Genomic DNA, 12,457 nt, shown 5'->3' with positions numbered 1-12,457 from the left:
AAATTGGATGCTTATCTTGCTGGGATCCTATGACCCCAGCTGACTTCCTGCCCTTTGGGCGGAGGGCTGGACTCGATGATCTTCTGAGGTCCCTTCCAGCCCTAATGTCTATGAAATCTATGAAATCACCATAGCGACACATGTAGACATGCCCAGTGTGTATAAATTACAGAGACAAAAGTTAAATGGGGACTTGTGAGCTTAATTAGTCCTTGGGATTGCAAATGGAAGCAGGTAGTTGACTTAACAAATGCCCCTGCAGGGGACTGAACTTTTTTTAAAAGGTGACTCAGAAAGCTCAGGTGGCAGGAGTCTTGAATGAATAAGATATTCAGTTAACAGATGGGGGTAGGAAGACACTCTGTTAGACCAAGAATTAATTCCTGATGTGGGCCTGAGAAATGGGAGCAAGACCCAGGGGGATAGCCCAGTGTGTAGGTGTCTGGAAGAATGCCAGAGAACATGGAGGGAAGCCCAGAAAAGACTAGAAACTCAAATGCCTCTATTTCTTGTCTCTGATCTCAGAAACAAAACCAACAGATTAATGTTCCCACTTTGTCTTCCAAACTCATTATTTTCTGCATATAATTAAATAAAGATGAATAACCATTGAACTCCAACTAAAATCAAACTCTCTTTGTATTCACTTTGGACCAAATCCAGATCTTATTGAGGGCAATAAGAAAACTGTCTTTTGATGTGAACAGGACCATGTTTTTTCCTTTTGTTGCTATCTCCCCTGCAGCTGGTTTCCTGGAGCTTTCTGGAGCAGTGTTTTCAGAGCACATGGTAGACCAAGCCAGAAACAAAACCAAGTCCTTTTAAAAACATCCTAAAGTACTTAGTGTTGATAAAATCACTTTATAAAGTTAGAAAATGATTCATTCTACTATTTTAGCTATAATTTTAGTGTTAGTGTTTTTATTTGTTTTTCCACTGTAATTTATAATTTTTTTTAAAAAAACAATCTAATAAACTCCTCTCTAGATTCAACCAATAAAAAAAGATAAGACTGGAAAACTGTCAGTTTATCATGATTATAATAAAAATACTTCAGTAGGAGAGACTAAAAAAGATGCAACAGGTCAAAACCAACCTGCAAACCTCTCAAGAATAACGAGACGGTAAACTTGACGTTGCATGGTATTTGACATACAGCAAATCACTATTTACATTTTATCCCAAAACATTTACCTGAGAAAAGGTCATGGCGTTAAATTTGGAGACATTTACAGCAATTGCCAAATGTTTACTATCTACATGAATGTCATGCTTCTTATTCAAAAGAAGGTTGATGCACTAAATGTCAATTATTTCAAGTTGTTTGATGGCAGCACAGATTGCCAAGCAACATAAAAAGAGGTTTAATAAATATAATATACACTGTTAACCATTAATCTTGCCTAGCAGAGGTTAGAGTTTCATATATAGAGGATTTATGACAAGGAACAGCACAAGACATTAAAACTCAATTATTGCTGTCCTGGATGAGGGCATTAACATGTAGAAGCAGTACTTTGTTTCGTCTGGTTTCCTATCAAACTTGGAAAAACTTCAGGGACAATGATATTGCTTTAGGAAATCATACCTTGATGATTCTTCTTTGTCTCATTTAGCTCCCCTTAGAATTAGTAGTAAGAGGACAGGCCAGGATCAAATTAGCAATACATTTAACCATTCTTCCAATTTTCCATGATGGGTGCCATCATCAGTAGTTATATGAAGACTTTGAACTAATCCAAGTGTTATGGTTCTGGAGGGAAATTTAGTTAAATTGATATATTAATATTTCTAGATACTGATAGCATTTTTCATTCTGAAACATCAAAAGCATTTTATTAAGGATGCATGTAAGGCATCTTTGAGACACAGCCATTCCCAAATACCTGGTTGCAGCCAACTGTTGTACAGAACTGAAATTTTGACCAAGTCTCCAAGGTAAACCATCTGGAAAATTCTGCAGAATCCTTAATATCTATACAAATCAGCCAGAAGCTTTGCTTTTAATGACTCCTCCAAATACCATACACAGAATGAATTCCATTGTATCTGCTTGACAAGCCTGAAGGTCAAAATTATTCCCATTAGGGACTGGACCTGTGGTTGTAGGTTGTCTAAAAAGGGTATTGCAAAACATCAGACGTAGGCTATTTTGGTATCCATTTTGACAAACAATGTTTTTAGGGTAAAATCATTATAGTTAATTCCATGTTCGTATTTTTATTTAAATACAATATGCATTGAATGTTCAAGGTAAGAATGCAATATGCCTTGTAAAATTCAGCCCCATCTGATTGGTGCAGCAGGTTTTGAAAAAAACTTGCCAGTGTAGAAACCAATTAAGATCAGTATGCAGTATGGGAGTGTCAGGAAACAAGAAAGTCCCAGCAAAATAACATTTCAGTAAACACAGATATGATAAAGCTATAAGACCTTTGTATAATGTTTCTTTCATGTCTCCAAGCAAAAACTGTGAACATGAGTTTTCTATTTCCAGAAATGAAAATTTATCATTTTTAAATACAGTTCAAGTTCCTTCGTCTTGACCATTCTAATTAGCTTAGAACAGTGGTTCTCAATCTTTTCAGACTCAAGGCACCCCTTGTTCAGCTTGAGGCACCCCCCTCATAAACTACGAGCTCTTACTTTTCACTTATTCTTTTACTACAGAAAAATAAAGAAATTCTTCTGTTCCGCAACAGCTCAATGTTTTTAACACTATGAATTCCTATTTGAGATTTCTAGGTTTATCTTGTGAATCATATTTGCATACCTAACAGTGCTAATATTGTGTGGTGTCCTGTGGCACCCCTGAAAGGCTCTCAATGCACTCCAGGATGCTGTTACACCCTGGTTGAGAATCATTGAGTTAGACAAACAAGAGGCAAGGTTCTTTGTGTGATATTTTGTATTAGACTTAATGTATAGCTGGAAGAGAAGTTTGACAAGTTTTCAGGATTGAAGTACCAAAAAAGTCTGTCAAACTTCTTTCATATCTAAATAGTTGGTCCAGGAAAAGATACCCCACAAAAATACTCTTGCTTCTCATACATTTCTAGAACAACACTCCAACTGTGGTACATAGAAGACCAAAGCATTTCAATGAATGGCCTGTCTGTCATGAACTTTCAAGCAATAAGAAAGACAAGAAAAATTGATTAAACAAAATGTATTTAATCACACAAATGATGGTTCACTCCCTAATGAAAGAATACATGAGATTTCTAATCTCTAACTGGTCATTAGCAGTGGCATAATGAAGGGGTTGGGGGCAACTGGGGTACTATGCATCTCACTTTGCTTATTGTATTTTCCCCCAGCAGGCAAATCCTTTGAAGCATGGTGGTTCTGTGATCTGGAAACAGGCCACTGTGTATTCTGCAAAGGGTTGCTGACCCAGGACAACATTTTTACTAATAATCTGCAAACTTCTTACTGATATATGCTTTTACTGATATATGTTTTACATAAGGTAACTGTAACCCTTCTGCAAGGCCTTGGACAAGGGGTTTAACACAAACCATAGTACAGAACTTTGGTTGTCAGTAAAAAGTTTAAGGATTATTAGTAAAAAATATTTTATTGAGTTGGCAAGCTGCTTGACAGCAGCAGTGGTTTTACACCATGCTGCCCTCACCCCAGGAGTCTCCTACTTGCTCCCACACCCTGATACTACTCCACACTATGCTGCCTCACTGGAGCACACCCCCTAGGCTTACTTCTGCTCACACTGTCCCCTCAAGAACAGTGTCTACTTACTTATTGGTGGCTAGAAAATGATAGTTAGATATTTGCTTTTGGGACTTGGCTGGTAGGTAAAGTAGATATTGCATTAGAACAATGGTCCAGGGAAATGGCAAGGGTTAACTAATTTCAAAAAGCCTGTTTGTGACAAAGTTTCCTTCAAGGCTCACTGTTTCTGGAACCAGCAGACACCATGTCTGAGGCCAATGGGCAAGCGAGAATACACAGGCTGGGAAATTGAAAACATGTACCACACTGTTCCATAACATTAGATAAGGGACTCTGCCACGTTGGCAAGGTCACAGTGCCCAGCTGCAAAGCCCTTGGGATTTCCAGTTTTGGTGGATGGACCAAATGAAGACATTGGTAAATGACCAAATTGAGATGTGTGTATGTGACGGGTTTGGAAAACAAAGGAATAAGCTGACAGGACAGAAGGTGGACAGTATGATGACCACAGAGAGACCAATCAACAATGCCTGGGAATGAAGAGTCGTTAGAGGGGAGAAATAATACAAAAAGGGGGATTTCAGAGCAGTACAGGGTTCCTGAGAGTGGAACCTGAGGCCACCATGAACAGGCATACCACCAACCTATCTCACCCACCTCACTGGGGGGATGATGAACCTTGGCCCTCAACCTCCAGGCTGCTGACATATGACATTTGAGAAAGAACCACAGGGTGAAGTTCACATACTGGCCAGAAGTACCTTCTCTCTATGACAGTCTTAGGACTGGAAGATATAGAATTGCGGCATTATTTTCTTTGTCTTGTCTGAATTATTCTTCTCTGTTATCAGCCTGTATCAATAACATTTGTCTATTATTGAATGGAAAAGTTGTGGTTGGTCTAAGGGTTTGGGTCCACCCAGAACAAGGTACCTGGATCATAAATCCAGTGCCAATACCTGTGACCCAGAAAAATACTGTCTGCCTACCTGTGACCCAGAAGTTTTAAAGTGGGGGTGATAGGGAATACTCTTGCCAGGGTGTTGCATCAGTTTTCAGACACCAGATGATGCTGCTGTGCTCCATCCCTCCCTCCAAACTTGTGTCCATCTTCTTGCTCACAAGATATCTTCAATTAAGCTCTGAGTTGCTTAGTTTTTTGTTTATTTGTTTGCTTTTGTTTTGTTTTAAAGATGGCTCAATATTTTTATGGACTTTATGGACAGATGTTTTTAGCCTTGTTTTTTACAGACAGTTGCCAACCCTGATCCTCCATCTTTCCCCATCTTTTCCTTTATCTACAGATCATCTGTGTAGCGTGTAACATAATCACTTTTTAGTGCAGGGATGGCATACTTGTATCTCATTTCTTAGTTCAGGAATAGCCAACCTGAAGTACGTGTGCTATAAATGGCACATCAAGGAGGGGACAGGCAGGCCTTGCCACCAAGGAGGCAAGGAAGCCTCTATGTGACATGTGGTACACCAAGGAGAAGACAGGCAGCAGATAGGTCAGAAAGGAGAAAGCAGCAGCAGATTGGGCAGGAAGCAGAGAAGCAGACCTAAACAGGGAACGTAGGGCAAGGAGCAGAAAACAGAGCAACAGATCAGGCTGTTGAAGGGAATCAGAGTGGCACTTGAAAAGGGGGTGGGGCTAATTCCACCCAATGGGTCTAATCATAGAAAATTATGGTTGGAAGGGACCTTGGGAGATCATCTAGTCCAACCCCTTGCTCAGAGTAGGACCATCTCCAACTAGATCATTTCAGCCAGGGCTTTGTCAAGCTTTAAAAACCTCCAGGGATAGAGATTCTACCACTTCTCTAGGTAACCTGTTCCACTGCTTCACCACCCTGCTAGTGAGAGAGTTATTCCTAATATCCAACCTAAACTTCCCTTGCTGCAACCTGAGACCATTGCTCCTTGTTCTGTCATCTGTCACCATTGAGAACAGTTTAGCTTCTCTTTCTGACCCCTCTTCAGGTAGTTAAAGGCTGCTATCAAATCACTGCCCAGTCTTCTCTTCTGCAGACTAAATAAGCCCAGTTCCCTCAGCCTTTCTTAATAAGCCCCAGCCTCCTAACCATTTTTGTTGCAGTCCACTGGACTCTCCCCAACTTTTCCACATCCTTTCTGTAGTGGGGGGAGGGCCCCAAACTGGACACCATACTCTAGATGTGGCCTCACAAATGCTGAGCAGAGGGGAATAATTATTCCCTCGATCTGCTGGCAATGCTCTTACTAATGTAGCCCAGTATGTTGTTTGCCATCTTGGCAACAAGGGCACACTGCTGACTCATATCCAGCTTACTATCCACTGTAACCCCCCAGATCCTTTTCTGCAGAGCTCCTGCTTAGTCAGTTGTCCCGAGCCTGTACTGGTGCATGGGATTGTTCCGTCCTAAGTGCAGGACTTTGAATTTGTTCTTCTGGAACCTCATGAGATTCCTTTTGGCCCAATCCTCCAATTTGTCTAGGTCACTCTGAATCCTAACCCTACCCTCCGGTGTATCTACTACACCCCCAGGCTTGGGGTCATATGCAGACTTGCTGAAGGTGCACTCCATCCTATCTTCCAAATCATTAATGAAGATATTGAACAAAATTGGCCCCAGAACTGACCCCTGGTGCACTCCACTTGAGACCGGCTGCCAGCTAGACATTGAACCGTTGACTACTACCCATTGAGGATTACTTCATAGACATTAGGGGCTGGAAAGGACCTTATAAGAGCATCAAGTCCAACCCCCCTGCTAAAGGCAGGAAGCCTTCTGGGGTGAAATGATCCCAGCAAGATATGCATCCAAACACCTTTTGAATGAGTCCAGAGCAGGTGCTTACACCACCTCTAGGGGGAGTCTGTTCCAGACCCTGGATACACGGACTGTAAAGGAGTTTTTCCTTATGTCCAGTCTAAATAAGCCTTCCAGAAGTTTGTGGACGTTAGACCTAGTTATCCCTTGGGGAGCCCTGGTGAACAACTGTTCTCCCAGATCCTGGTGCATGCCCCTTATATACTTGTAGGCTGCTACCAAGTCCCCCCTGAGTCTTCTCTCCTCCAGGCTGAAGAATCCCAGGTCCTTCAGCCTCTCCTCATAAGGGTTGCTCTCTTGGCCTTTGATCATGCGGGTGGCTCTTCTTTGGACTCTCTCAAGTTTATCCATGTCCCTCCTGAAGTGAGGGGCCCACAACTGGATGTGGTACTCTAGCTGTGGCCTCACTAAGGCCAAGTAGAGTTGGAGGAAGATGTCTCCGGTTTTGCTTGAGATGCATCAGTGGATGCATGCCAGAATTCGGTTTGCTTTGCTGGCTATGGCATCACATTGGTGGCTCATGCTCATCTTGTGGTCAATCAAGACCCCCAAATCTCTTTTGGTCATGGTGCTAGAGAGTGTAGTACTGACAAGCCTATAAGTATGATGCTAGTTCTTTCTTGCAAGGTGGAACACCCTGCACTTCTCTGAGTTAAACACCATCAGGTCACCTTGTGAGCCTGTCCAGGTCAGCCTGTGTCCCCAGCCTATCCTCCAGTGTGACCGTCTTCCCCCCATGGTTTAGTGTCATCCACAAAGTTTACCAGTCCACATCTGATGCCTAATCCAGATAATTTATGAAGATGCTGAAGAGTACTGGCCCAAGCTCTGAGCCCTAAGGGACACCGCTGGTCACCTTGTGCCAAGTTGTTTTGCTCCCATCAACTAATACTCTTTGGGTCCAACCCCAGAGCCAGGTCCCAGCCCCAGAGATGGTTGAGGCCACAGTTCTCCAGCTTAGCCATGAGGATACCATGGGAGACCAAGTCAAAGGCCTTCTTCAAATTCAGATATATGACATCAACCTCATCTCCCTTTTCCAGGCAATGTGTCACCTGGTCGTAGAAGGAGACGAGGTTGGTCAGACTGGACCTTCCAGCAACAAATCCATGTTGCCTAGCACCCAGATATTTGCCTTCTGTTAGCTTTCTGCTGACGGACTCTCAGGTGCATTCCGTCCAGGCCTGCAGACTTGTGGATGTTGAGCCTCTTCAGGAGTTCCTTTACTTGATCTACATCAATTGTGGGCCCATCTCCTGCTCCCTCAACGTTTTGCATCCTATCTGACAGGGTGACCCCTTGGGACGGGTGGAAGACTGACATAAAGTAATCGTTTAGGAGACTGGCTTTTTCCTGAGTGTCAGATGTCAACTGCCCTATTTCATTTAGCAGGTGTCCAATGTTGCCTTTGTTTTTCCTCTGACTTCCCACATATCTGAAGAAGGGCTTTTCATTTTCCTTGATGACTGTGGCTAGCCAGAGTTCAGTTTTTGTCTTGGCTTTTCTGGTCCACTCTCTATAGATGTGGCCTAGTGCTGTGTAGTCCTCCTTGGTAATGACTCCCATTTTCCATCTGGTTTAGGAAACTCTTTTTAGTTCCCAGAAGTCCAAAAGTTCTCTATTGAGCCAAAGGGTCTCTCCAGCCTGCTGACTGCATTTCCTTCAGGACAGAATGGACTTTCCTTGTGCTTCGAGGATTGTGCTCTTAAGGGACATCCATTCCTTGTGGACTCCCCTTTCTAAGGGGCCATGGTCTCTTAGTGCTTGGCTGACTAGTCTTCTGAGTTTCTGAAAGCCTTACCAAAGTTGAGGATTTTTGTCTTACTGAGACATTTACTGAGACTGACAATCCAGCCAGCTTTCTATCCACCTTACAGTCCATTCATCCAACCCGTACTTCCTCAGCTTGCTTGCAAGAATGCTGTGGGAGACTGTATCAAAAACCTTGTTAAAGTCAAGGTATATAACATCCACTTCTTTCCCTGCATCTGAGCCAGTTATTGCATTATAGAAGGCAATGAGGTAGGTCAAACATCACCTACCCTTGGTGAATCCATGCCAGTTTGTGGAATTCATGTCAAAAAGGTTGGCCCCATTATCTTAGTGAAGGTCTTAGTGTCTTGGAAATTCATTTTCATAGTATCTCACTTATCAAATATAATTTTTTCTCAATAAGATATGAAAATTGTTTCAACATTTCTAAATCAGTTTTCTGGGATTTCCATTCCATAAAAAATGAAATTTCATATTTGAATGTTCAATCTTTCATCCAAATTTGAGATGAAAACAAATGTTGAAATGTTGGAATTTCCCACAGGACAGAATTTTGCTTCACTCTTTAACAGACTCTGAACACATGGTCACTCCTCCATGGAGAACATTGTAAAGGTTCTAGTTTCCAGTAAGGACCAGGCACATAAAAACCCAGAGAGCAAAATCTTCTAAGCATAAGGTCATTGAGCAAGACAATAAAAGCAAAGAGATGCATTACAGATCTTCAGAGGGAAAAACTGCATGAGATACTATATTGCCATAGTGATGAGCTACAGAGGTGTAGCTCATCACTATGGTGACACACCATCGACAGGCATTAACCATGATGCTGCTACTGTTGTGCAGTAGGGTCAGAAATGACCTGCATGTTGCCAGGACTACACAGTACCCATGGGTACTGCACAGTCATTTAGTATTTGCTTTAGCAAATGACTGCACAATACCAGCTGCACTGGGATGCACGTGTAGACATGCCCAGTGGAGAAGTATCCCTTGGACTTTAGGAATGAACCTTAGATTAGGTTCTTTGAGGAAAGTATCAATGGCATTTTTTTTAGATATATTTTGAAGACAAAGCTTCTAAGGATGTGATAAGAAAGGGCAGTGAAGCTCCTACTAAGTAAATTTGTTTTGGGTTCACCCTCAAAATTGGAGGGTTATTCTTTCATCTCTGGTTAAAGGCATGACCATTCCTAAAGCCACCTGTCATCTTTTATGTAGCTGTGGCTCCTTGTCTTCTGTTAGCATTAAATAAGTTTGGACATGCCATAGTATCTTCATTATAAACATAATAGAGGAGATCTTGGACAGTGGGTAGAACCAGACATCTAAGACAGGGGGGAAATCTAAGAACAGAGTCAGAAGCTGAACCAGACAGTACAGGAATCAGAGGGCATGTTCCTGCAAGCAGGAATGTGCATTTCCCTGGGGACAAACAGCAGTGGCACATATTTGTGTTGCTGCTAGTTGTTCCTGGCCAGGCCCCTGCATGCGTGCTCTAGTGTGCAGCATCTTGTCACAGGTGGGGTAGGGGAGGCTGGGGCTAGCACCTGGGCTGGCCCCAGCAGCCTTACCTGGGGTCCAGAGGGCCTCAGCAATTTGAGCCACACTCTGGCCAGCTAGGCTCACGTTTTAGGTGGTGCATGCTGCAGCCATGTGCACTGTGGGTTTTTTTCTATGTGTATATTTTTTTTTTGACACCAGGATCTCCTGTGTCTCCAGGAACTCCTGAGATGCTGCTTGCAGGTGTCACAGTGGGGCTAATAAGGGACTCACCTGACCGGAAGAGGGCTCAGGCTTCAGCTATATAAGTTCAGAGCCTGCACCAGTCAGTATTGCCCTAGTAGCTATGGAGTAAGGAGCTTCTGGCAGCAGAGCAGTAGGACTTCTGACCTGGCAGTGGCTCTGAATGAGAAACTCTGCAAAGTAAGGAACAAGGGAAGGTACCTGGGGCAGAGAAGGGCTTGGTTATGTGGGCAGATGACCTTGTTTTATGTTAAGCCTAAGGAAGGCTTGAATGCCTGCCAGAGAAAAGGTGTTCATTATTAAGTTGCCCTAGCAGTAGAGGGCCAGCATCTCTGCAGGGTCTGAGAATGGGGATCACCTAGCAGTGCAAGGGCCCAGACATTAGGGACCTGAGGATCCAGAAGCTCCAGGCTTGGAAAAGGCTGTGGGTGTGATCAGAGGATCCAGAGATGAGCAGGGATAGAGAAAGACCCAAGAAGGTCCAAAGGCAGGGGGAGTACCTGAGTGTGGGAGCTGGATGTTCAGGACCCAGGGACTCGCAGACAGTTGAACTACAGGGACCACAAACCCGGGGACAGGGTGAGGGCTGGATGAGGGCCCGCAAACCTGAGAGGGTCTGTGAGCTGGACCGGGGGTCTGGAAGCCCAGGGGAAAGGGGCTGCGTATAAGACTGCGGATCTGAGAGCCCAGAGGTAAGGGCCTGCAAGCTGGATTGGGGGACTGAGAGCCCTGAAAGGGCTGAACTCGGGACTATGGGGGTCTGAAGGGGAAAAAGAGCTGAGTGTGTGAACTGAACATGGTAGTGATAATACCTGTGAGGCTCAGGGTGTGGTGTAGGAAAAGAATGGAGCCATGCAATTTGCCCTTAAGGCTACAAGTGCCGAGTCAGGCTGAGAGGGACCTATCAGGCCTGAGGGTTGGATTGAGGCTAGTGGGGTCCAGGAGAGACCTGGTGGGGAATTGTTAGGATTCAGGCTCACCCTAAGGCCTATGGGAAGCCTCCCTTAATCAACCTTTTGATAAGAAGAACAAGGAGTGGCAGGCGAGCAATCTAGGGAGAACAACATTAGAGTCTAAGCCAGGCAGGTAGCTACAAGGCCACCAAGGGGTGTCACAGCCACCCTGTGACTATGAGCGTGTCACAGGAAATGTAACCTACCATCACAATGGTAACTCTAGAAATCATCATTCGATCTTCTGAGGTCCCTTCCAGACTTACCATCTATGAACTCTGACTCAGCCCTTGGAAAGCTGATCAACCCTAGTTAATAATTATATAGCGAGAGTGGCTCTTTTATGACATTACGGATTAAGCTGCCATAGAAATGGCTTAAAAAGATATTGCTCACTTTTATCCTCTGAAAAGAAATATAGACTTCCCTATAGGTCCTGACACTGCTTTTGATTAGCCAATAATTGCAGAAGGACTATCAAGCCAGCAAAGCGTAAATCAATTTGATCCATTGTGCGGGATGCAAAGATAATACCAGAGGACAATGTTTTCCTCCATTCAGAAAAGCATAGGTTGAACCAATCTACTGTAGTTTCTGCTAATGCTACAGGAAACTTAAAAGTGTTGTCAGGCAAATGGCTATGAGACACTTGCAGCTTGGTTTACACCTTAGAAATGAATGCAATTCCAAATCCAAGAATAAATGACATCTCTTATTTCCTCCAACCTATTGAAACACAAGAATATGTAGAATATTTGTGTCCTTTCTAGACCTGGTGTCATGAGAAGTAGTGAGGAAAAGCAGTGCTCAGCAGTTTCCCTGGCATGTTAGAACACAATGGACTTCATTATGGTAATTTCTGCCAGTAGAAGTTCATATAAACAGCTACTTCCAAGTGTAATGCACAAAGAGGACACCACTATAGCATCAACCTGCTTGAGCATGGAGTTATCAGATATTCTTTAATAATCCTAATTTCAATACCAACTAACCAAGGTGTATAGTCAGTATCTGACATTGCTTCAACAGTGGTTTATATAAAAGGCAAGAGCTTCTAGCTCCTCAGCTTGTTATGGATTGAGTAATCTCTTCTCTTTCTGAACTGAAAGGTTCCTGTGTTCAAGAACTGCACCCAAAAGGGATGCTGAATATTAGAGCAGACTGGTTACAACAACAAGATATATATCTGGGGGAGCAGAATCTATCTCCCAAAACATTTGAGTAGAGGGCAGCTCCTCAGATTGACTATTAATGGACATATTCACATTGGAGATCAAATTAAGGTACTATTTGAGATCAACATGTAGCTTCCATAGTTGTGTACCTCTAACAGTTACCAAAAGCAAGATTATTTTTCTGCTAGTCAAGAGGCTTTTCAGGTCAATTAATCAAAAGTATTACAACAAATACAGTTCCGGAGGACTGGAAAAGGGCCAATGTGGTTCCCATTTTCAAGAAGGGGAGGAAGGAGGACCCGGG

This window comes from Crocodylus porosus, unplaced genomic scaffold (assembly GCF_001723895.1).
Source record: "Crocodylus porosus isolate Cpor-Errol unplaced genomic scaffold, CroPor_comp1, whole genome shotgun sequence".
In the NCBI taxonomy this organism is placed as follows: Eukaryota; Metazoa; Chordata; order Crocodylia; family Crocodylidae; genus Crocodylus; species Crocodylus porosus.
This window is presented reverse-complemented; position numbering follows the sequence as displayed.